General features: G+C 41.3%; 2 non-coding genes across 2 annotated transcripts; both read right to left on the minus strand.

The window, feature by feature from the left end:
* Positions 1-16,031: 16,031 nt before the first annotated feature.
* On the minus strand, positions 16,032-16,137 carry LOC112088717. Its single transcript, XR_002900662.1, has one exon. It is a non-coding gene; the product is annotated as a small nucleolar RNA R71 (small nucleolar RNA).
* A 7,876-nt stretch (positions 16,138-24,013) lies between these two features.
* LOC112088640 lies at positions 24,014-24,120 on the minus strand. Its single transcript, XR_002900586.1, has one exon. It is a non-coding gene; the product is annotated as a small nucleolar RNA R71 (small nucleolar RNA).
* Between the last annotated feature and the right edge of the window lie 2,739 nt (positions 24,121-26,859).

Consider the following 26,859-nt stretch of genomic DNA (forward strand, 5'->3'; position numbering starts at 1 on the left):
GGAAGTAAGGTCGTAGTTTCCGTGCTGAGATGACAACGGCGAATGCGAACTTCTCTAGATTTGGATATCGATATTCCGAACCATCGAGGGACTTGCTTATGTAGAAGATTGGTTTCTGCTCGCCTCTGTCCTCTCAAATGAATACGCTGCTGACTACATACTCTGAGATCGCGATGTAAAGATAAAGTGTTTCGCCGGTTTCTGGTCTGGAAAGAACTGGGGGAGTAGACAGCTACCTCTTGAGTTCGGTGAAAGCTTCTTCACATTTGTCGTTCCATTCTAAGTGCTGGTTTCCTCGGAAGAGTTCATGGAACGGTAAGCATTTGTCCATGGATCAGGATCTGAACTGGTTGAGTGCCGATATTCGTCGTGTTAACCGCTGGACCTCTCGTTTGGTCGTATGAGAAGGGAGTTTGAGGATTGCTGCTATCTGTTTTGGATTAGCTTCAATACCTTGTTGAGTGACGATGTACTCGAGGAATTCGCCCGACGTTACGACGAAGGTGCACTTGGTGGGGCTTAACTTCATGCCGTACTAATCAAGTATATCGAAGCAGGTGCGGAGATGGCCGACGTGGTCAGCTGCAACGAGTGATTTGACAAGCATATCGTCTATGTAGACTTCCATAGTTTGACCGAGTTGACTTGCGAGCATCCGGTTGACGAGGCGTTGGTATGTCACACCAGCATTCTTCAAGCCGAATGGCATGACTTTGTAGCAATAAATGCTGTGGTCGGTGATGAATGATGTCTTCTCCCGATCTTGAGGATGCATAAGGATCTGGTTGTATCCGAATAACTCATTCATGAAGGAAAGGAGTTTGTTCCCGGCAGTTGCTTCAACGAGTCAATCAATGTGTGGTAACGGAAAACTGTCTTTGGGACAGGCTTTCTTGAGGTCGGTGAAGTCAACACTGATTCTCTACTTGCCGTTTTCTTCTTAACGATCATCGGGTTTACCAGCCAATCGGGATAATTGACTTCGGTAATTGACCTTGCCTTGAGTAAATGCTCAACCTCATCGTTGACGGCCTGTGCCTTCTCTGGTCCGAGCTTTCGGCGTTTCTACTTAATAGGTTTGTAAGTTGGATCAATGTTGAGCTCGTGACAGGCGATCTGTGGATCGATTCCGGGCATATCTTCGACCGACCATGCGAAGGTGGAGGAGTGCTGCTTTAAGAAGTGAACGAGGCTTTCCTGGATCTTTGGGTCAAGCTTAGTGCCGATACCGACCTTGCGTGCTGGTTGTAGCTCGTCGATGCAGACTTGAGTGATGACTTCATGTTTAGGTTTTGACTTCTGAATGATGAGGTCGGTTGTTGTACCATGTGAGCTGATGATGCAAGCTTGATTGGCGGATCAATGTCCAGATCATGATAAGATGCATGAGATGGTTACTATTGAGGAACCCAATGTAGATGCATACTGATAATACTATTGAGGAACCCAATGTAGATGCTAAACGATTTTATGATTTGTTAGATGCTGCTAATCAGTCACTCTGTGAAAGATGTAGAGAAGGTCATTCTAAATTATCGTTAACAACTAGGATGATGTCAATTAAAACTGATCATAATAGTTGAGGTTTGTATGAATGATTGGGCTGATCTTATGAAAGAGTATCTCCCGTAAGATCATTTGGCCACCGAAACATACTATAAAATACAGAAGTTGGTTTTTAGTCTTGGTCTGCCTTCTGAGATGATAGATATATGTGTTGATAAATGTATGATTTTCTGGAAAGATGATGATAAGCTGTAAGTATATCGATTTTTCCAAAAACCAAGATACATGCTGCACACTTCTGGTTGTAAAAGGATACCGTACCAGCAGATGTGGTATCTTCCTATAACTGATAGGTTGAAACGACTCTACCAAATTGAAAGGACAGATGCGTCGATGAGATAGCATGCAGAACATATACAAGTAGATGGAGAAGTTACTCATCTGTCAAATGCAAAAGTGTAAAAACACTTTACTATGGTACACCCAGACTTTGCTAATTACAAACAAAATGTCTATCTTGGCCTTTGCACTGGCGGATTTAGTCTATTCAATATGTCTGGTAGGCAATGTTCTTTATGGCCAGTAATCCTGACGCTGTATAACCTTCCCTAAGATTTGTGCATGCAAAGATAATTTATTTTCCTAAATAATTTAGTTACAGGTCTCAACGATCCAAAGCGCTTCTCGATGTGTTTTTGCAGCCATTCATATATGAGTTGAAACAGTTGTGGTTTACAGGTGTTTGAACATATGATTGTTCGAAGGAAAAAAATTTTACAATGTAGGTGATGCTTATGTGGACAAGCGATTTTCCCGCATACGATATGCTATCAGGATGGACTACACATGGGAGGTTATCTTGTCCTTATTGTCTCAATCGAACTGATGCGTTTCAGCATAAAATGGTAGGAAAAACATGCTGCTTTGATTGTTACCGCAAGTTTTTACCGAAAACCCATCCATATCGGAGGAACAAGAGATTATGTAAAAAGAATAAAATTGTTCGTGTCCCTCCACCAATTTATCTAACAGGAGAAGATCTTGAAGTTTAAATCGATCATTGGGGGGCACAGGAAATAGTAACTCATGGGGGAAACTGACACATTCCAGCGAATATGCATGATAGATAATGAGTTAATCATAATTGGCACACTCCATCGCATATGTCCAATAAATATATTTAAATCACGACGTAAATTCATCATTAATTAACGACGTTCCTAAGTCGAAATATTTCCAACGATTCTACAATGACTGAAAATTAACAACGAATTTTTGACGATTATGTTTAATGACGACATGATGTCATCTGATTTACGACGATTTTACGACGAAATGGTTGGCCACTATAAACAATCTTTTATTGTCAGTCTGATGTAATTTTACATTAATTCACCATCGATTTTACGAGAAGATTATTATCGTCGTAAACTCGTTGTACAATTTATCACGCTTTTACATCAAATCGTTTACGTTGATTTTTTCATCGTCCCAAAGCGTACGATGATTATACGACAATCCTTCATATACAACAATTTATTTTTGATGATTTGGAATTCGTAGCCAATTCGTCCCTAATCGTTATTTACAATGAATTTACAATGATTTTTGGGCATCGTAAACTCATTTTTTTCTTGAAGTGATTGTTATCCTCATCTCCCCCTTTAACGACCTTTGACCTGGGCTGCACACCCCGTGATACGATTATGGACCCAGAGGATGATCCAGACAAAGGAATCGAGGTTCCGGACGAACACTTGGCTGTACCGGATGGACCCATGACACGATCTAGGGCTAAGAGGCTGACAGGGACGGTTCAGGCTGTGCTTAACGGGATTAAGATCGGACCAGGCGACCCAGCATCACCCTAAATTGTGACCATGCTCATGAACGCCGGCTGTAACTAATCTTATCTGGGTGATGGCTTAATACTCTTTTTCCTTACACTCGGGTTTGTCCCAATGGGTTTACCGGGTGGGGTTTTAACGAGGTTAAGTTCATTACCCATTTATCGATCCAGGTTCGTTTGCGGTCTGGTTCATGGGTCGGCAGCTCAAGAGTCATTTTCAGCTTGGCAGTCCAAGAGTCAGTCAAGGCCAGCCGAAGAGTCAGTCTTTAGTTTATTTATTTCAGTCAAAAAATTCCTTAAATTTTCTGTTATTTTCGAGTATGTCTCTTTGACTACTCCGCCTGCTATATAAAGGCTTGTACCCCCTTACATTTTCGGCATTCACTTATCAAATAAATCTGAGATTTTTTCCTTTGTTCTCTTTGAACTTTTTCGATTCTTTAGGTGGTTAGCCTCTTGAATCATTTTCGGTTTATCAAGTTCAATCCATAGAACTTGACACAGCCTTCGACTGCAAAGTTTAAGTTTTCGGTAGTAGTAATCATGGCTTAGGGATTTTCGAGAATTCATTTCTCACACCCTAAAATCCTTTTACCGGCGTTCTTTTTCTTTGTTTCACCCCCTTGTTTCAAGTTGTTCTCCTCGAGTTTGGGCCTAAGGATTTTTGGGAATTATTCTCACGACTTAGCATCTGTTCTGAGAACCAGTTGGAGTCAAGGATCTATCCATCCAATACTGACCAAGTGTGTGTCGTTCTTTGGGAGTTCGTATCACACCGGATGGGCCCACTGCCTCTATTTCCTGCTTCTTATCGACTTGGGCTTTGACTGCCACCGAGGCCCAACAGTCTTACTCAGCTCGTTCCTCCTCACGATTAAGGACAGAAAACGACTGTTAGAATCTGAACCAATTCTTCACAAATTCGACTTTGGTTCAATTCTCTTAACTTGCCTAATAACCTTGGCAAATTTTGTGAATTCTGATCCTGGGACGTGCATCCTTTTTTAACCTTGAGACACACCTGATCAGTCAATCAATTTCATACCAAAACTGACATGTTGAAGCTAACCTGACGCAACAGCCTTCAGTCCATCTTGTCCATCCCTGAATCACCTTGAGACGAGGAACCTGATGAAGCTCTCAGGGTTCAATTACCTTCAGAGATATCAAGCAACCGCCGAATTTCTCTCCAGGTAACACCTTTGTTAACATATCTGCCAGATTAACTGATATGTGAAATTTGAAAACCTTTACCTCTCCATCCGCAATTACCTCAAGAATGTAGTTATTCTTGACTTGTATATGCTTAGTCCTTTCATGGAACATGTTGTTCTTGTCTAAGTAGATCGCATTCTGCGAATCATAATACAGCTCCACCACATCTTGCTTAAATCCCATCACCTCACAAATACCTTTTAACCATACTGTTTCCCGAGCTGATTCTGACAATGAGATGTACTCCACCTCTGTTATAGATAGGGCCACCACCGTTTGTAGACAAGAACGCCAACGTATCGTGTTTCCATCCACCATGAATAGAAAACCTGTAATTGACCTTCTTCGGTCTAAGTCTGATGCAAAATCCTAGTCGCTGTGACCTTTGATTCTGAAGTATGTTGTCTTTGTGAATGTAGGTTTGTCCTCAATGCACCCTTCAAGTACCTCATGATCCACTGAACTGGTAACTATTGATCCTTTCCAGGTTTCCCCAGATATCTGTTTACCAAGCAAACTGCATAGGCGAGATCCAGTCTTGACCCCACCATTGCATACATTAGGCTTCTGACTGCACTGGCATACAATATGTTACTCATAACTCCAGCTTGAGTTTTCTTTTGTTCTTCACTTAGAGCTTGAAGCTTGAACTGAGAGCTCATTGGTTTCTGCACTTTCCTGCAATCCCACGTTCCAAATGTTCCTGTCAGAGGATTAGTATACTCTTCTCTCTGTTCCTGTAGATATTCATTCTGAGAATCTTGTGTGCCGAAACTAGGTCTTTCATCTTAAATTCTTTGTTGAGTAGCTTCTTTAGAGTATTTACTTCAGCCTTACTCTTTAGAGTAATCAACATGTCATCCACGTACAAAAGTAGGTAGACCATATCATCTAAGCTTGACTCCTTTAAGTACACACACGGATCATACTCACCTTTTGTAATCCGATGATTCCACTCTCTTGGAGACTGTTGAAACCCATATAGTGACTTTTTCAACAGAAATACTTTGTGCTCTTTTCTATTATTTAAAAAACCTTCTGGCTGTTCCATGTAGATGGGTCTCGTGCAATACTTCATGTAAGAATTTCATTTTGACATCTAGCTGTTCTAGCTCCATGTCATGATCACCACTAGCTACAATAGAATCTGAATGTACAAATGCTTGACAACCAATGCAAACACCTCATTATAGTCAATTCCCTCCACCTGATCAAACCCTTTAGTTACCATCCTAACTTTGTATCTTGGCTTCTCCACTTCTGGAATACCTGGTTTCAACTTAAAAACCAATTTGCAGGACATTACCTTTTGCTTCTCTGGTATGTCTGTTAGGTCTCATGTGTGATTCTTGTTTAAAGAAATCATCTCCTCGTTCATTGCAGAACTCCAGAAATCCAACTCTTTACTCCCTTGTGCTTCTGTGTATGTGTTAGGCTCATCTTGCTCAATAGCTTCTGCACTTTCTAGAGCGTATGCAACCACATCAGAATCTCCGTACCTAGATTGTTTTATGACTTCCCTTCTTTGTCGGTCTCTAGCTAGGAGATAATCACTTAGATTTCTCAGTTGATCAGTAGATTCCTCTTCATGTTCTGACGAACTCGTTTCATCGTCCTGTTCTGATGTTTCAGATTCCCAAGAAGCTTCACCTTGATCTGAAGTCTCCCCTAAAGAAGACTGTCCTACTACTAGGTCTTCACTGAAGGTAACTTTCTTAGTTGGCTTTCGTACCTCTATGTGTTGCCATTCACAGAGATTCTGTTCCCTGAATTCTTGACCTTGAACAGTAACTCCTCATGAAACACAACATCCTTATTGATAATTATCTTTCGCTGATCCAATAATCAAATATGTCTTTTGTAGCTTTTAGACTGATCTAGTCTGCGACTTTATGGACATAAGCCAAGCAACCGAACCTTCTCAGATGCTTGTATTCAGGTTTTCCACCTGTTCACAGGGCTTCTTATATCTCAAAATAAATTGATGACAATGGTGAACTGTTGATGATGTATATTGTTGTCGATGCTGCCTTTGCCCAGACTCACCACCCAAACCAGTCTCATATAGCATGCTTCTGACCTTATCCATTATTGTTTTGTTCATCCTTTTAGAAATGCAATTTTATTAATGTGTATATGGACATGTCTTGTGTCTCTTAATACCTGACTCTGTATAAAGACTATCAAATTGAATATTACAGAATTCTAACTCATTATCTTTCCTCAAACATTTCAGGTTCTTCTGTGTCTGGTTTTCAACAAGAGTCTTCTGCTCAACAAACTTTTGGAATGCCTTATCTTTGGTCTTCAGGAAATAGATCCACAGTTTCTTAGAATAGTCGTCAATAAATGTTAGAAAATATTTATTCCCTGAGAGAGTTGGTGTTATATTGGGTGAACCCCATAAGTCTAGTAAACATATTCCAATATCTCATTTTTTGTGTGCTTTGCCTTTTGAGAACTTTGCTTATGAGACTTATCCATAGTGCTATATTCACAGATCCCGAGATGCTTGATATCTTCCTTCTTGAGGTAATACCTTTCTTGGCCCATATCTATATAGACGATTGACTCATATGAGCCAACCTAGAAAGCCACCTTTTAGCTACATCTTCTGATGTCATAACCATATTTGCTTGCGGCTGTCTAATTAACACTGCAGATAATACAGACTGTGATCATACTTACCTGATAACACTTTCTTTCCTATTTGTAGAAATCTACCATGAAGTCCTTGCCACTGCACTTGCATCCCGACTGATCCAGCTGTCCATAGGAAAGGAGATTTCTTCCTATGTCAGGCATGTATCAGACACTACTCAAGGTAACAACCGACACATATGGATTATTAAATGTGATGCTGCCTTTTTCTTTAACATACAGTAGGTTTCATTCCCCATCAAAACTCTAGCCCCTTTGAATTCTTCGAAATCAGACAGTAACTACTTTCTCGGTGTTATGTGAACTGTACACCCCGATTCTAGCACCCATTCTTCCGCAGATGCACTTAAGCTTGCTGTTAATGTTTTTGGCTCTGGTAGTTTAACTGCCACATTAGCTGAGCTTGACGGTTTGCTTGTTGATCACATTTGTTTTTCCTTTGGGGACAATCCTTTTTCTAGTGTGATTCTCATCTCTGCAAATCCAACAAGCCTTGGCACCAAACTAAGGTATTGATTTGGACCTGTTTTTATTCTTCCTTTTGTTCTCTCCCTTTTTGTTTCTTTTGTTGTCATTTCTCTTCTCTGTTTTACCTCTCGATTCTTTTTTTTTTGAATGAATGTAAAATTGTATTCACCAAAAAACGTTTTTACAACTTGTGTTACATTATTGATTTAAAAACTTGAGCATAAAACCTCTAGCCTCTCATCGCAAACCATAGTTGTAAGCAGTCCTCATACTTGGCATCCATCAAAGCTCTAATGGCAGCAAGCATGTTTCGAACCTGCTTGTCGATCAGATGGATCAGGTTCGCTTCTGAAATTGGCTGCTCCCCATGCCTTTGATTGTTTCTCTCTCTCCAAATGCCGTAGATTGTGATTTGAAACACATATCTAGTCAGGAATGCTCGATGATGAGATCCACCAAAAGTGCTCATAAGATTGAGAAGAGTTCCCCAGTCTGTGGTGAAGTCAGTTCCGAGTAACCCTCTACCAAGCGCGGACCATACTGTCGTCCCATAGTGACACAAGAAGAACAGATGGGAGTGCGTTTCGAGAGTGCAGTGACAGAGCACACAATGAGGAGATAAACCTGCATTCCAGCCTTGCATACGATCCCCTGTGCTCAAATGATCGTGGATCGCTAACCAGGTGAAAAAAGAGAGTTTGGGAGTGGAGTGTTTAAACCAAACTCCATTGCACCAAGCCACAGTTGCCTGAGGCAATCGTATGTTCAGCTATGTCTGCTTTATACTAAACGTCGCCTTATAATTGTCCTCTCCATGCTTCCCCAAAAACGCATCTTCTCGAGATGAACTTCTTCTTCGAGCTTCATCTAGAGAGTCCTCGATAATATTAAGAAGCTCCGTCCTGTGACGTTGTCTCCTCCTTCTCTAACTCCAGGCATATTCGACTGTTGCAGACAAAGGAATTCCCAAATCAATAACTCCTCGGTAGCCCAGGATATCGTGTAGGAAACCCAAATTTGACCATCGGTCATACTAGAACAGAGTTGTTTTCCCATTTCCGATCTCTGATTTGAGAAACTCTTTTGCTTTATCCCTATATTTCAACAGCTTCTTCCACATCCAGGAACCCAAACTCAAAGAGCTCTTAACAGACCAGAAGTTATCTTTCTTTAAGACATTTTATCGAAGCCATTTTACCCACAAAGAGTTCTTCGAGGAAATAATTCTCCAGATTAGTTTCAGGCAACATACCACATTGTACTCCTTCAATGGGCGCAGACCCAGACCTCCCTCCTCCTTTCGCCTACAAACAATCTCCCAAGCCACCTTAGTTTTGCGCGGATTCAATACAGGGCCTGACCAGAGGAAAGCAGAGCAGAGCTTCTCAATTTCCGTGATGCAGGCGTTTGGAGACGATAAGCAGAGAGCCAGAAGTTAGCAATACTCATTAACACTGAACGAATAAGCTGTAAACGACCGGCAAAGGATAAAGCTCGAGCAGTCCAAGTTCCTATACGTGCTCTGATTTTCTCGATCAACGGAGCATAATCGTTTGAACTCAGCTGTTTCGGAAGAAGGGGAAGTCCAAAATACCGAACTGGGAGTTGACCTGTTTCATACGGAAAGCTCGCTATAATATTCTGACGCACACTATCAGTAACTCCTGCAAGATACATCGTAGACTTCTCCATACTGATTTTAAGCCCCGACATTTTCCCAAACTCATCAAAAACATCAGTAATTCCCTGCACTGATCAAACAGTACCATCGGTGAGCACCATAAGATCATCTGCGAAGCTTAAATGTGTAAGTCCCAGGTTTTTACAACGAGGAAGGTATCCAAATCGGTTTTTGCGAGGCTCTTGATCAAGGAGCTTCGAGAGAACATCCATACAAATCACAAACAGGTAAGGCGATAAGGCGCACCCTTGCCGTAGACCGCGAGAACTCCTGAAAAACCCAGCAAGCTCCCCATTTACTTGCACAGAAAATGTGGCAGTTTTGACACAAAGCGAAATCCACTGAATAAACTTTGAAGGGAAATTCAGATCTTGCAGAGTATTCAGCAAGAAAGTCCATTGAACTGAATCAAAAGCTTTGGATATAACTATCTTTATGGCACATCTACTAGAGATATCACTCTTGTGATAGTCCTTGACCAGTTCAGTGGCTAACAACACATTCTCAATCAGTAGACGATCTGCAACAAAAGCAGACTGATTTGCGGATATGAACTTAGGGAGCACCAATTTTAGTCGATTTGCAATGATCTTCGAGATAACCTTGTAGATCAAGTTGCAACATGATATTGGTCTATAATCTTTCATCACTGAAGCCCCAGTTTTCTTCGGGATCAGAGCAAGAATAGTCGTGTTGATACCTTTTGGAAAAAAGACTGAATCGCAACAGTGAAATCCGTACCAATTATATGCCAGACCGCTTTGTAGAATTCTGCCGTATATCCATCAGGTCCCGGAGAATTGTCGTTTGGCATTGCAAAGAGAACTTTACGAATTTCATCAGCCGATACAGTATGTGTGAGGATATCTGCATCAACCTCAGAAACTCGAAAAGGTAACAGCGTTTGAAGCCTCTCCACCGAGATGCCTTCATAATCTTACGGATTATGTTGCAAAAATTCTCGAAAAAACCTCTCTGCTTCAGCCTTTATGTCATCTCTGTGCACTGCAACACTTCCATCAGGACATTGGATCTCCTTTATTGTGTTAAGAGCTTTTCGACAGCCGCTCCCCTGTGAAACATTTTGTTGTTTCTGTCTCCGACCTTTAACCAGTGAATCTTCGATTGTTGCTTAAGAAATTTCTCTTCCAAATTCGAGACCAGATCCCACCGCTGATAAGCCTCATTCTCAGATTCCATGGCCTGAACCGATGGGTTTCTGAGATTGTAGTCCTGTTTTTCACAAAGGATTTTGTGTGCCTCCTTTGCCATTTTCGACAGGTTCCCCAGTTTATCCTTTGCCAGTTTACTAATTTCAGGTTTCAGAGCCTTCAACTTCTTTGTAAATCGGTACAGAGCAGACTTCGAAAGGAAAATCGGCTCTGTGTTCGTCCAGAATCTGTTCACCATCGGCTCAAATTCCTTCATCTCTGCAACCACATTAACAAACTTAAACGGTTTTTTAGGCCGAGCTTGTTCTACCCCCAAGTAATCTTACATTGAAGATGATCAGAGCAACCTCCAGCAGTGAATACACAGTAGGAATCTGGAAAATTTTGCTGCCACGAATCATTGATTAGTACCCGATCAAGTTTCTTCAGAATGAGACCCTCTTCTCGTTTGTTACACCAAGTAAATAGAGGACCGTGATAGGCCATATCCACTAACGAACAGTACTGAGTCATGTCCTGAAAATCTCTCATTCCTGCAGTAATTACAGCATTTGCGGAGGAGTGATCTGAAAGCTCTAAAGTTTCATTGAAATCACCGTATATGATCCACGGTTTAGTTCTTATAATTGGGGAGTTTTGATGATCTTTAAGATCCCTCCAAAATTCCTTCCTTTCCTCACTGAAGTTTGATGCATAGAAAAATGAACAGAAAAACTCATCATCCCTGTCTTCCAGCTTTACAGAGCAAGTAATCAATTGGCTACTCTTGAAAAACGGAGTAAGCCGCACAGTGTCTTTCCAAACCACCCAGATTTGACCCTTTCTGTTGAACTCGTAGTTTGTTAGGACCGACCAGTTCCGAAATATTGTATTGCAAATAGATTGAACCTTCACCTCCTTCACCATTGTTTCCAAAACACAACCAAAAACAAAATTCCCACCACTGACCCAGTTTCTTACGACGGAATGTTTTGAAGATTTGTTTAGACCACGGACATTCCAGAAGAAACTCGACATACTTATTGTTTTTTGGTTGTTCTCCTTTTACCTAACACAGGCAGGGATTGCTCCTTTGTGTGTAAGGGTAAAGAGTTTGCGGCTGGCTTATTGGTGTTTTTTGCTGATCTGAGAGACACACAAATACTCTGCTCCTGTGTCTCCTTAACCACTTCATTTTCTTCTCGGAGAAGTTCCCCTTCTTCAACTTCATTTCCATCTTCAGTGTCATTTACGACTCCAAGTATATCAAAACGTGATGGGGAAATCACGCCTTTCATAGGCACTGTTTTTTCTCCTGATCGACTAGCTTTCCCCGGTGAGACTTGGGTCCATATCCCATCATCCTCTGTCTTATCCGACTTATCAGACTCTACTCCTCGTTCAGTTTCGTTTGGAACCATGTCTTCTGCATTTTGATTATTTTCTGGCAGTTTAGGTACGGCAGGAGGATTTACGGGATTGTCCTTCTGCAGGGAAGTTTGAGAGACAGCTTTAACTACTTCCTGACTGATACTGTTTTCAGCTAAGTTGGTGATCTGGTTCTCCTGCAACTCTGTTACTACCCCCCTTCCAACATCTTTCGATGAAACAGCTCTGATACGATCATGGACCCGGAGGACGACCCAGACAAAGGAATCGAGGTTCCGGAAGCACATTTGGCCGTCCCGGATGGACCCATGATGCGATCCAGAGCTAAGAAGCTGGCAGGGACGGTTCAGGCTGTACTTAACGGGATCAAGATCGGACCAGGCGACCTAGTATCACCCAAGATTGTGACCGTGCTCATGAACGCCGGCTGTAACTAATCTGGTCCGGGTGATGGCTTAATACTCTTTTTCCTTACACCCGGGTTTGTCCCAATGGGTTTACCGGGTGGGGTTTTAATGAGGTTAAGTCCATTGCCCATCTCTCGACCCAGGTTTGTTTGCGGTCTGGTTCATGGGTCGGCAGCGCAAGAGTCATTTTCGGCTTGGCAATGCAAGAGTCAGTCAAAGGCCAGCCGAAGAGTCAGTCCATAGCTTATTTATTTCAGTCAAAGACTTTATTAATTTTTCTGTCATTTTCGAGTTTGTCTCTTGGACTACTCCGCCTGCTATATAAAGGCTTGTACCCCTTCTCATTTTGGCCATTCACTTATCAAATAAATCTGAGATTTTCTCCTTTGTTCTTTTTGAACTTTTCGATTCCTTAGGTGGTTAGCCTCTTGAAACATTTCGGTTTATCAAGTTCAATCCATAGAACTTGACGCAGCCTTTCCCTGCAAAGTTTAAGTTTCTGTTTGTAGTAATCGGGGCTTGGGGATTTTCGGGAACTCATTTCCCACGCCCTAACATCCTTTTACCGGTGATATATTCATAAATTGCATCATTTAATGTACATATTCTAGTCCAAATCATGTCTCATTTGCATGGATTTTAGGTCTTTAGGCACTGTTTTAGGACTTAGGAGATTGCATTAGGTCCAAGAGAGTTTTGCATGTTTTGGAGTGTTAAACAGGTGCTTTTGGAGTTTATTTGGAGTGGAGGATGTGATTCAGATGAAGAAATGGAGTTGAAATTATCAAAAATGGTGAAAAGGAGCAATTTTGGGTTTCTAGGCAAAATGATGTACTGATGGCCGAAGATTCTCGGCCAAAATCCTTTCCGCGGATAGCTCTCTCGGCAAAAAATAATTACCGCGGTCAAGTCTCTCGGCCAAAAATCCCGGGTGCAGATACATTTCCGAAATCGCGTCACCGGAAGATCTCTCCGGCCGATTCAGCTTACAGGGTCTTCAGCAAAGTTGGAGATACTTGAGTCACAAACCCAGGACAGGTTTAATCAGGGCATTTGGAGCACTGAGCTGAAAGATACGGTCACCGGAAGACAGACCTCTCACGCATCCATTCCGGAGCAATCCGATACTCCTGAATGTCTAGAAGCCTCTTTCTGACCGTGTTAATGTACAGCAAAGATGAGCCCTCCGGGGAACCTTCCACTTCCCAAGCGCTGAGGGTTTCTTCACCAAAGTTCGAGATATTTGAGTTGTCTTTCCAATGCAGTTGAAATTATGCCATTTGGTTGTGGTCCGAGAAGGCTTAGGTTGTGCGATACGGTACTGCGACTTGATTAACTTGCACCCATGAATATTCAACGCTCTGGAAACAAGTTGTGACTTTAGAGATGAGTGTAAGGAGACTCTGAGCAAGGCAGAGAATTCCAGAATCAAATTTGAGTAAGTCCACAATGCTGTGCAAGATAGACCTGCGAGTTGGACATGAAGTGGAACCATGTAGCACATGTGTTCGCAAATTACACCGACTTGGGCATGCGACATGGGCAAGGAAGTGACCATCTCACACACATATTATCTCCATAATGCTTCCTGGTTGTGCGAGTTGAAGAGAAGGAAGCCTGAGCAGCACAAACATTCGCTGTTTACACCTAGATAGGCATGCGGTTGAGGCTGAGGGATTTATGGCGCACAAGGCTGCTTCTATAGCTGTGCGACTTGGGCATGCGACTTGGGAAGCACCTGACCATGTCGCACACCAGCCACCAGACCCAGTCTGTCCTGGGCTGACCCGGTCCATTAGCACTTAGTATATATAGCTTTTTGGAGAAAACCCTAAACATCTTATCTTCTACTTAGTTTTCTCTCTAGTTTTCTTTCCTTTTTAGTGTAAAAAAAACGTTTTTGATTAAGAGATATCTGAGGGATTTGATCATTCCAAAGCTGTTTCTTATCATCTCATCATCTCATTTCTGCTTCTAATCATGATTAACATCATCTCTTGCAAAAGATTAGATGTGCTCTTCATGATTAGTGAGTAGTCATCTTTTAAGCTTCTAGGTGTGTAGATTAGGGTGCTTAGATGTTTGATTTATGATGTTTAGGGACTAGATTCTCATTTCATTTCCTTAGTTAGATGTTCCTAATGCTAGATCTTTGCACATCACTCTGGTCTAGAGCTTAGGCAAATCTCCACCCACAAGGTGTTTGATGAAATGCCTGAATGAAAGCTAACTAAGGGTTTATGCAGTAATGCCATGGGAATGTTTGTTAATTGCATAAATGACATATTAGAACTGTTTTTTAATTCTCATTAGTTCATATTTCACAAATGGGAATTTGGTTTGAAAGTGGATTAGTGTAGAGATTAATGCCTTCATGAGAGGATTAGTCTAGATTAGAGTTCTAAGTTGAAATGTTTGAGATCATGTGATTGCTTGCTATGTCTTTCTGTGTAAGATTCAGTCTTCTAGGTTGAGAGATTTTTTGGTCACTTATTAGGCTTTATGCATTATGCTTGTTGATTGCTTGATTATATCTAATGGTTGTTAGACTTGATTAAGTGATCAGCAAAGGGATTATTGTCATGGGAATGAATTAATCTGCTTTTTAAGTCTAGACTAAAGAGTAACTTGCATTGCATTATTGTTCTTAGCATCATGAATTGATATCTACAGCACCCTAATCAATGATCACATCTAGAGGTTTAGCTTTTATCATTTGCTTAATCATCATCAATTTGTTTTGTTTGGTTGCTTTGTTTAGTTCATTAATCATTGCTTGTTTGTTCCTTGTTTATATTTTCACTTGTTACTTGTCACCAAATCTTTCTTGTTTCACTTGACTTAAGAACTTGTCTTATAAACTAGTGCCTAACTACCACACATATGGATTGACACCCATTATACTACTTTGACAAGGGGATTGATAACCCTTATTAAGGCCTTGAAAACCTTAGTTATCAATTGGCGCCGTTGCCATATTGTGTGGGGATTGTTAGCATTAGTTTCTGATATAGTTTTTGAGATCAAGTTTCTTTTGTTTTACTGATCACCTTTCAAGTTCTGTCTTTGTTTTCAGGTTTATGATCACAAGAAGCCAAGCAAGAAGACAAAGAGAAAGAGTTGTTCACTTGGAAAGGTTTGGAATGGATCAGCAAGTTGGGAATGAGCATCAGGCTCAAGAAGCTGATCACGGTCAAAGAGCTGGTGATGGGATTGGAATTCAGGTTCAACAAGCTCCGGTCCATCAGGGACAAGCTCAAGGTAACCAGCACCAAGACCGACCTCAGGTTAATCCACCACAGCCCCTCCCAAATCCACCCATACGTCATCAGCCACCACCAGTCTTTGTTGGTGAGAATGACCGAGCTTATGCACACCAGTATGGAGCAGGAATCTGGCCACCTCCTGTCCAAAACAAAAACTTTAAGGTGAAGGCCTCTTTGATCAATATGGTTCAGAATCAGAAATTCCATGGCTTACCTATGGAGGATCCCTTGGAGCATCTGAATCAGTTTGACAGAGTTTGTGATCTTACTAAGATCAATGGGGTATCTGAAGACAGCTTCAAACTGAGATTGTTCCCATTCAGCTTTGGAGATAAGGCACGTCATTGGGAAAAGAACCTCCCAAGATGATCCATCCACACATGGGAGCAATGCAAGATTGCCTTTCTATCCAAGTTCTTCTCAAGATCAAGGACTGCGAAGCTAAGAAACCAGATTTCCAGCTTCACTCAACATTCTAATGAGACCTTTGGAGAAACTTTGGACAGGTTTAGAAGTTACACAAATAAGTGTCCACATCATGCCTATTCAGAAGCCTCTCTCCTTAGCACTTTGTATAGAGGAGCTGTTCCTAAGATCAGGATTCAGTTGGACACAGCATCAAATGGAAATTTCTTGGCAAAAGAAATCAATGCAGCTATGGAACTTGTTGAGAACTTAGCCATGAGCCAAGACACTTATGGGGAAGATTATGATAGAAGCTATAGAGGAGAAGATTCTGGTAGACACCAAGGACTGGAAGAGAAGATCAAAGTGCTGAATATCAAGCTTGACAAAGCCCTAGCTGCCACTCAAAAGCCTATAAACTATGTGAGTGAGGAAAAGAGATGCTTCACAAATACAAATGAAGAGGGTCTCACTCAAGAGGAGTTGCACTTCTTTGGGAATCAAAACAAGTTCAATGGTTACAACAACTTCAATAAACACCAGAACTTGTCTTATAGGAGCAACAATGTGGCCAACCCCCAAGACCAAATATACCCTCCTCAAAGCTTTGTTCAACAGAATCAGTACCAAGGTAACTCCCAAGGTCAACAGGGTTTTCAGCAACCAGAGGTTCAGAATCAAGGGAATAGCTTCACAAATCAAGTCAGCCTACAACAAAGGCCACCACCTCCTAGTTTTGCCCCACCACCTGTTCAACAAAGTCCTGATTTCAATGTTGTTCTCCAACAGCTCTTAATAGGATAACAAAAGATGGTATCCGACCTGGAGACACTAGGAGCTGAAATAAAGGCTATTAAAAAGAACCAGAGCATCTGCACTTCTGAACCACAAGTCTCTCTTTCTGGTAAAACTGTTCAAACCCCAAAAGATTATTGCAATGCCATCTACTCCAATGATGACCATTCAGCTGCTGTGCAAGAGATTGAAGAACTCCTTTATGGTCAAGTTTGTAATGAGAATGCACACACTCATGTGGATGAGGACGCCATTATAGATGATTTCATGGGCTTCCTACATGAACTCAATGAGAATATTGAGAAAGAAAGTGTGGGGGCAGCCGGTTCAGTTTTTTCTGTTCAGAAAGGGAATGATTCAGAGTCTCTTGAAACAAAGGAGCTGGCAACTGATCAAGCAATGCCAACAGATAGTGCCTCCACCTCTGAATCAACTCAGATGAAGCCCACCTCCCTCCCAAAACTAGGCAACCCAGGGAAGTTCACCATCTCTTGCACTCTTGGCAACTTTAAAGTGGAGAATGCTTTGTGAGACTCAGGGTCAAGTGTTAGCATAATGTCTAAGGACATGATGGAGAAGCTAAAGGTCAAGTCTATAACGTCCTACCCTTCTTCTATCACCTTTGGAGATTTTTACTCCAAGAAACCATATGGGTTTCTGGAAAACTATCTACTACAGGTTGGTGAATGCATAATTCCCACTGATTTTGTCATCATGAAGATGAAGAAGACCAAAGAGCTCCCCCTATTGCTTGGAACTTCATTTCTAAACACCACTGGTGCAATGATTGACTTTGATACTCAAACAGTGGTTCTTTCAAAAGTGGATAAGGATGTCTTTTACCCTGTTACACCTCCTTTAGCTGAGTTTTGTGGATCAGTTGTCCAAGAGATAGAACAGCCTAAGGTACTTGAGATGAAATATGTGGGCAGTGCTGGAATTCTGGGTGGATCCCAATCTCTCTCAGCTGTGGAAATGGAAAAAGAACCTCACACCAACTCTGTTTACAAGGATGGGACTGAACAACCATTGATCACAGAAAAAGACATCTTGCTCTCATGGTCTCCTAAACCCAGATGGTATTCAAGAGCTGGTGGACAAAGGTCTCAAGATGGGATCTCAAGGACAAGGGTCTAATGGTTCCCAAAGGCAGCAAACCAACTCAGCTTTCTTGCTCAGGACCATTGAAGTGCTGAAAAGCATCAGAGCTCAACCTCACCCCAACTAAAAACAGGTTTTCAAAGTCAAACTTAGTGACTTTAAACAAAGTGCTCTTGGGAGACACCCCAAGCTTATCCTTGTATATAATCTTTTTAATCTTTTCTCTCCTTTCTTTTTATGTTTTAGGATCTTTTGATGGGTTTTGTGAGCTGTTCTCAGGTCCCAGGAACTTTTGGAGGCTATGGCTCAAGGACAAAGTGGAATGAAGCATGTGAGAAGGCTGAGAAAAGGGTTTAAGGCATGGAAACTTGATGGACGCCTGTGTGCTACTTGGGTGTGCGGCTCAGTCAGGCCATATACCAACTCGCACAAGAACTCGCTGTTAACACCTATTTGGTCTTGCGAGTTATTCACCTAGCAGCAGAAAATTTGAGCAAGAAAAATGCTAAGTGTTGCTGTTCTGCGAGTTGGGTCTGCGAGTTGGATGCATGAGAGACCAAGTCGCACTAATGTTCGCTGTTTACACCTACTTGGTCCTATGAGTTGATTCAATAGGATGCCAGGCCGCACGCTGAGAAGAAGCAAACAGGTCGTCCAAGGTTTAAAAAGTGCGACCTGGGCGTGCGAGATGGTTCAGAGTCTGCCCAGGCCGCATAAACGTTCGCGGATTACACCGTGTTGGACATACGGGTCATCAGGAGATCAGGCCAGGTCGCAGCATAGAAGAAGAGGCCAGGACGTGCAAGAGAGAGTTTTGTGCGACTTGGGCATGCGAGACAGGAAGTAGATGGTCCCAAGTCGCACAGATCCTCGCCGAACACACCGGGTTAAGTCTGCGAGTTGGTCCAAGACAAGTCCATGTCGCACAAGGGAGTACAGGCCAAGCTAAACCCAACTCCAGTGATGTCTAGCCTCACCTGGTGCAGCTACTCACTCCACCTTTGCGTAAAAACCACACCAGGTATCACTCCAAACACTTGTAAATGAGCATTCAGCATTTTTCATTTGTCATTTGCATTTTTGAATTTGATTTTCCCTCTTTCTCATGCTTTTATAACACAGGGGACTGTGTTATTTAAGTGTGGGGGAGAGGCTTTGTGTTTACTAACCATGTTTTCTCTTGTTCTTATTTTGATTTGCATCTTGAATCTGCATCTAGTGTATATAAAACCAAAAAAACAAAAATTGAAAAATCAAAAATTTTCACAAAAAATGTTCATGTAGCTGCATTTCACATTTTTAAGATTGAGTCTAGTTGCATCATATAGGTTTCATTGTGCATGGGAGTAATGATAGGTTCTTTCCTTGAGAGTACATCACTTTGAGAATTTGGATTAAATATGCTTGTGAAATGACTTCTGTGCTTGCAAGGCTTGAAATGGTTTGAATCTGAGAAGCAAGTTTGAAATGAACTCAACTCTAATAAGTGAAAACTTTGAACTTGACTTGAAATTATCTTGTGATGCATTGTTTGAATAAGCTTGTGGATACCTATATACATATTTAAGCTAGAATCCTGTTTTTACCACCCTCTTCCTTAGCTCAAATAGCTGAGTCCACATCAGGATCAGTTTTCCTCACCCTGAACCCATCCTTCTTTCAAGCCAAATGTTTGTGTGTGATTGAAAGGCCACCTTGGATCAAACTTAGCAGAAAGTGTTAGGTTTAGAGCGACAAGGGCAAGACTCATTGAGTGTTAAGTTCCATCATCAAGGAGCTGAGAGATTTGGTGAGAACTAAGTGTGGGGGAATACTTGTTGGTGAGTGGAAAAAGGAGAGATGAGTGGAAATAAAAGGAGAATGGTGAGAACTAGGGGATAGAAAAAGAAAAGAAATCAGTCTTGGAGTTTTGAGTCAAAGAAAGTGAGCTCTAGTGTTTTGAAAAGAAAAAGTCTAGCCTCAAGGTGAAAAGAAAAGAAAAGAAGCCCAAGAGCTCAAATGTTTTAAAAAGAAAGAAAGAGAGGCTAGAGGTTACAAAAGAAAGTGAAAAATAGCTATGTAAAGTTTGAACTCCAAGACTTGAGTGTGAAAATGAAAAGTGAGTCCCCTAGTGAGAGGAAAATGAGTGTGGAAAGTGAGGTTCTTGAGAGGTTGAGTAAGTGAGAAAGCTTTGAGTAGAGTGTGGGGTGGGATGAGTCATTGCCCTTGTATGCATAGGTTGCTTTTTACCTTTAGCATTCTGCCAAAGTTTGATCATTCATAGAGAGATCCCCTTGCTGCATTGAACCCACTCAGGCGCTGATGAGATCATTTTAGTCTCATTACCTCACCCTAGCCAAACTTTGCTTGTTTGAACATTGCATCATTTGATCCACTTGGTAAAGAGCTTAATGAATGTCAAAGAGTTGAGGAATAAGAGAACTTGTGGAGATTACTGTTGAGTTGATACATCCGAGTATGGTCTTGCATTGCATATTGAGCATGAACTTGAATTCTCTTAGTGGTCACTTTTCTCTTCCAAAGGAAAAATGAGCTCCCAATGCATTCAACATTTTCCTCTCATTTGTTCCTTTTTGCTTGAGGACAAGCAAATGATAAGTGTGGGGGAGTTGATATATTCATAAATTGCATCATTTAATGTACATATTCTAGTCCAAATCATGTCTCATTTGCATGGATTTTAGGTCTTTAGGCATTGTTTTAGGACTTAGGAGATTGCATTGATATATTCATAAATTGCATCATTTAATGTACATATTCTAGTCCAAATTATGTCTCATTTGCATACATTTTAGGTCTTTAGGCATTGTTTTAGGACTTAGGAGATTGCATTAGGTCCAAAAGAGTTTTGCATGATTTGGAGTGTTAAACAGGTGCTTTTGGAGCTTATTTGGAGTGGAGGATGTGATTCAGATGAAGAAATGGAGTTGAAATAATCAAAAATGGTGAAAAGGAGCAATTTTGGGTTTCTAGGCAAAATGATGTACTGATGGCCGAAGATTCTCGGCCAAAATCCTTCCCGCGGGTAGCTTTCTCGGCCAAAAACACGTACCGCGGTCAAGTCTCTCGGCCAAAAATCCCGGGTGCAGATACATTTCCGAAATCGCGTCACCGGAAGCTCTTGCCGGCCGATTCAGCTTACAGGGTCTTCAGCAAAATTGGTGTTAATTGAGTCAAGAACCCAGGACAGGTTGAATCAGGGCATTTGGAGCACAGAGCTGAAAGATACGGTCACCGGAAGACAGACCTCTCTCGCATCCATTCCGGAGCAATCCGATACTCCTGAATGATCGCCTGTCCGGGGAACCTTCCGGTCCGATTCAGTTGTCGAGGGCTTCATCAAAGTTGGATTAGATTAGATCACGGTTCCAGAACAAGTCTAATCATGGAATTCGGACGCGTGAGTAGAAAGTTAAGCTCGTCGGAAGAAACTCCTGTCTCGCTGCCGTTTTGGACCAAGCCGATGAGCTCCGAATAATGCGAAGGACGGAGCACTTCCAGACCGATTCGGTTTCCGGGGCCTTCATCAGAATCAGAGACATTTGAGTCCTCTTTCCAGAAAGTCCGAGATCATTCAATTCGAATCTATGATCAGGAAGATACGGTCTCCGGAAATGGACACATGTCTACACGCCTCTCTCTGATCGTGTAAATGGACTGCAAAGATGAGCCCTCCAGGAAGCCTTCCACTTCCCAAGCACCGACTCTTCCTTCACCAAAGTTGTAGATATATGAGTCTTCTCGCTTCTGCAACCGGAATCACTCAATTCGGACAAGTATCTTATGATTTACACTCTCCGGAATACGAAGTGGTCCAGACAGCCCTGAATGATGCGAGCTAAGTGAAACATGACACGGTTTGAATGCCACGGTCTGGGACTTGACCGTGGCAACTTTTACACACCTTCGGCGATTGACACGATCTTCATGCCACGGTCTACACTTGACCGTGGCAAACAAACACTTGGCTGGGAGGAACTTTACAAGCATTCGGGTTTTGACACGGTTTGAATGCCACGGTCTAGGACTTGACCATGGCAACTTTTACACACCTTCGGCTTTTGACACGACCACTTGCCACGGGGCTTGACCAAGAGATACTAGACCGTGGCAATCCAAGAAGTTCATCACCCAAACCCAGAAAAGAAGAGACACGGCCACTAGACATGGTGTAAATCAAGCCATGGCAACCTTGATCATGAAGAATCTGTCCAAGAACTTTGACACTATCAGTTTGCCACGGTCTGTCCAAGCATCATCTGACCGTGGCAAACCACACCACTATCCATCAAAGCCGGGTCAGGACCCAGTTTGTCCTGGGCTGACCCGGTCCGCAAGAGACACTATATATGCTTTTTAGGGTTTTTTCCAAGACTTAAGCTTTGTTTTCTCTTGTTTCTCTTTCCTTTTTAGTGTAAAAACGAGTTTGATTAAGAGATATCTAAGGGATTTGATCATTCCAAAGCTGTTTCTCATCATCTCATCATCTTATCTTTGCTTCTAATCATGATTAACATCACCTCTTGCAAAAGATTAGGTGTGTTAAGCATGATTAGTGAGTAGTCTTCTTTTAAGCTTCTAGGTGTGTAGATTAGGGTGCTTTGATGTTTGATTAATGATGTTTAGGTTCTAAATTCTCATTTCCTTTCCTTAGTTAGCTGTTCTTAATGATAGATCTCATTATAAGCTTGATCTAGAGCTTAGGCATTTCTCCACCCACAAGGTGTTTGATGAAATGCCTGAATGAGCTAACTTAAGGGTTTATGTTTTAAATGCCATGGGAATATTTGTTTAAAGCATAAATGACATATTAGAACTGTTTATTAATGCATATTGATCATCATTACCACTAATGAGAGTTAGATTTGAATGCTGATTAGTATAGTGATCATTGTCTTGGGAAAGAAATGGTCTTGCTTTGAGTTCTAAGTTAATTGGAATTTGAGATCATGTGATGCTTGCTTTATCTTTCTGTATAAGATTCAGTCTTTCTTAGCTCTTATTTTGATGCACAAAGAGGCTGTTTGGTCATGTTAGACTTGGAACCTTATGCTTGTTAATTGCTTATTCAGTAATGGGAATTAGTCTTGATTAAGTAATTTGCAAAGAGATTTCTGTCATGAGAATGAATTAATCTGCTTTGTAAGTCTAGACTAAAGAATTGCAAGTGTTGCATTGTTTTCTTAGCATCATGAGTTAGGCATTGAAAGCACCCTGATCAATGATCACATCTAGAGGTTTAGCTTTCTCTTTATTTGAATTTGAGTGTTTGTTTAGTTTCTCTTGCTTGTTTAATTCTTAATTATTGCTTGTTCTTGTTTGCTTTATGTTTTTAGATCACCTTGTTACCAACTCATCTGCTTATTAGACTTGGATTAAGAATTGATCCTCATAGTTCTAGTGTCTAGAATCTCTCCATTTGGATTGATACCTCAAGTGCTACAATGACATGAGTAGTTGAGGAATTGATCAAGGATTGAAAAATTCCTACTATCAATTTGGCGCCGTTGCCAATTGGAGATTCATTCTAGCATTAGGACTTTGGATCTTCTTGAGATCAAGTCATTTTCTTTTGTTTTACTGATTACCTTTCAAGTGTTGTCTTTGTTTTCAGGTGTATGAACACCAGAAGTGAAGAGAGAAGACAACGAGAAAGAGCTGAGCACATTGAGAGGTTGGGTATGGATCAAGGGCAACAGGCTCATGGTGGTAATGGAAACCACCAGAATCAGCAAGACCCACCACCTCCACGTCCAAGACAAGTTGTGGGAGCTGGTGATGAGGCCAATGCTCAAGGTCAAAGACATGGGATTCAAGCTCCAACACCTGAAAACGATTTTGAGATCAAGTCTGGCTTGATCAACATGGTGCAATCAAACAGGTTCCATGGCTTGGCAGTAGAAGACCCACTAGATCACATTGACAACTTTGATAGAGTTTGTGATCTAACTAAGTTGAATGGAGTGAGTGAGGACAGTTTCAAGTTGAGGCTGTTCCCTTTTTCTCTAGGAGACAAAGCTCATCAGTGGGAAAAGTCTCTACATCAAGGATCAGTCACAACATGGGAGCAATACAAAAGAGCATTTCTAACCAAGTTCTTCTCTTCATCAAGAACAGCAAGGTTAAGAAATGAAATCTCAAGTTTCATTAAGAAGAACCATGAATCATTTTGTGAGGCTTGGGAAAGATTTAGAGGGTATACCATGCAATGCCCTCACCATGGATTCTCAGATTGTCAGCTGCTAAGTACCTTCTACAGAGGTGCTTTACCAAAGGTCAGACTCCTCTTGGACACAGCTTCAAATGGTAATTTCATGACCAAGGAAGTCAATGACGCCATGACCCTAGTGGAGAATGTTGCTCAAAGTGATGAGCTTTATGGATCAGACTTTGAAAGGAATTCAAGAGGAGCTGTGAGTGCTGAAGAGGAAAGGACCAGGAAAGACATCAAGTCTCTCAATGAGAAGCTAGACACACTTCTCTTAGCTTCTCATCAGTCAGCCAACTTTGTTAGAGATGTGAATCATGTGTTTCAAGACACATTTCAAAGGGAAGACATCACAGCTGTGGTGAACTTTGTAGGTGGCCAACAAGGTTACCAAAAGGGCTTTACCTACTACAAGAATCCCCCAAACCAGAACTTCTATCCTCAAAACACTCAACAACAAGGTTTTTTCTCTCCCCAACAACAAAGTCTCCAACAGAACTCAGAGAATAAGGATCAAGAAGTGCAGAACCTGCTCCAGCAAATCCTCCAAGGTCACGCAAATGGTGCCATGAACTTCAACAAGAAAATGGCAGAGATTAACAACAAGGTGGATTGCACTTATTCTGGTCTTCTAACTCAACTTTCCACCTTGGCTTCCAAAGTCAAGACTCTAGAGAACAACAAGGGCCACTGCAGTTCTCAAGCTCAAAGATCTTTACCAGGGACATCAGTTGCACATCAAACAGAATACTGCAATGTCATCCTCTCAAATGCTGAGAATCATGCTGCTGTCCAAGAAATTGAGGATCTTCTCCATGGCAATGTCTCAAGTGAAAAATGCATGACAAAAGATGATGAGGACGCCATCATAGATGAGTTTGAGTTCCTGTTCTGTGATCTCAATGAGGACATTGAGAAAGACGGTGGGGAGGCAGCTTCTTTTGATATGAGAAAGAATGATTCTGAGATTACTGAAAGAAAGGATCAGAGAATGGTTCAAGGAAGGACATCTGATGGAGTCTCTAGCACTGGTTCAACAAGGGTGAAACCCAAATCAATTCCCAAGCTAGGTAATCCAGGAAAGTTTTCCATCTCATGCTTTCTTGGAAGTTTGAAAGTGGACAATGCTTTATGTGATTCTGGATCAAGCATCAGTGTAATGGCTTTAGACATGGTGGAGAGACTTGGGATCAAGAGTCTTAAGCATCACCCCATGTCAATTACCTTTGGAGATTCATCCTCAAAGAAGCCATATGGAATCCTTGAAGACTACCCATTGAAAATTGGTGAATGCACAGTTCCAACAGATTTTGTAGTTATGAAGATGAAGAAGACAAAAGAGCTACCTCTTTTGCTTGGAACTCCATTTCTGAACACCACAGGAGCAAGGATGGGCTTTGATACTCAAAGAGTGGTGCTTACTAAGGTAGATGATGAATTATATTATCCCCTTAAACCTCCTCTTGCTGGATTTTGTGATGTTATATCTGATGATTCTGATGAGTTGAAACACTATGAGATGAAGTATGTGGGGAGTATTGGAACTATAGAAGAAGCTCAACCCCTTGCATCTGTTGAGAAGAAGAAAGAATCCTTAGTAAAACCTGATCTTGAGTTTGAAGGAGATTTCTTTAGTGATGATGAAGCTTGCTTGGAATCTTTTTCTCCTACACTAAGTGAGAAGGAGGTCAGCAGCAACAAAAGCAATGGTTCAGGGTCTCAAGACAAGAACCCAACAAGCACCAAATCATTCACTTTTGGGTCCTCTTCTCAGGTGATAAAGCTCACTCCATGGAAGTTTGATGGTGGAGCTGTGGAATACAAGGTTAAAGGCATTGGAGGATCAAAACCTTTTGCAAAAGTCAGGGCAATCCTCACACAAGAGCTCATAGACAAAGGATCTGATGGTGTCAAAGAGCTGATGAACAAGGACCTCATGCTTGAATTCATGGACAAGACAAGGAGCATCAAAGCTCCTCCTCTCACTCACTAAGAAAAGAGTATGAAAAGTCAAACTTAGTGACTTAAAACAAAGTGCTCTTGGGAGACACCCCAAGCTTATCCTTTGTAAATATTCTTTTTAATGCTTTCTCTTGGTGTTTTTAGGATGTTTTGATGTGTCTTGTGGAGTGTGTTCAGGTTACAGATGACCTGGTGTTCTTTAGCCTCCTAAGATTCACAATTCCACTACTCCTTTCCATCACAAACAAATCTGGTAACACTCCAAACTCCTTGTACATATGCATCTAGTTCTTTTTTCTCATTTTGCATCTTTCTTGCTTTTGCCTTTCACTCCTCTCTTATGCTTTTATAACACAAGGGACTGTGTTATTTAAGTGTGGGGGAGGGGTTTTGTGTTTACTAATCATGTTTTCTCTTGTTCTTATTTTGATTTACATCTTGAGTCTGCATATTAAAACCAAAAAAATTGAAAAATCAAAAAAAAAAAAAAAATTTCACAAAAAATGATCATGTAGTTGCATTCTCATTTTTTTTTAGGATTGAGTCTAGTTTGCATCATATAGGTTGCATCTTTCTGGGAGTAATGATAGTTTTTCCTTGAGAGTACATCACTTTGAAAATTTGGACCAAATATGCTTGTGAAATGATTTATGTGCTTGCAAGGCTTGAAATGATTTGAATCTGAGAAGCAAGTTTGAATTGAACTCAACTCTAATAAGTGAAAATCCTGAACTTGACTTGAAATTATCATTTGGTGCATTGTTTGAATAAGCTTGTGGATACCAATATACATAT

Source organism: Eutrema salsugineum, unplaced genomic scaffold (assembly GCF_000478725.1).
Source record: "Eutrema salsugineum unplaced genomic scaffold, Eutsalg1_0 scaffold_14, whole genome shotgun sequence".
Taxonomy (NCBI): Eukaryota; Viridiplantae; Streptophyta; class Magnoliopsida; order Brassicales; family Brassicaceae; genus Eutrema; species Eutrema salsugineum.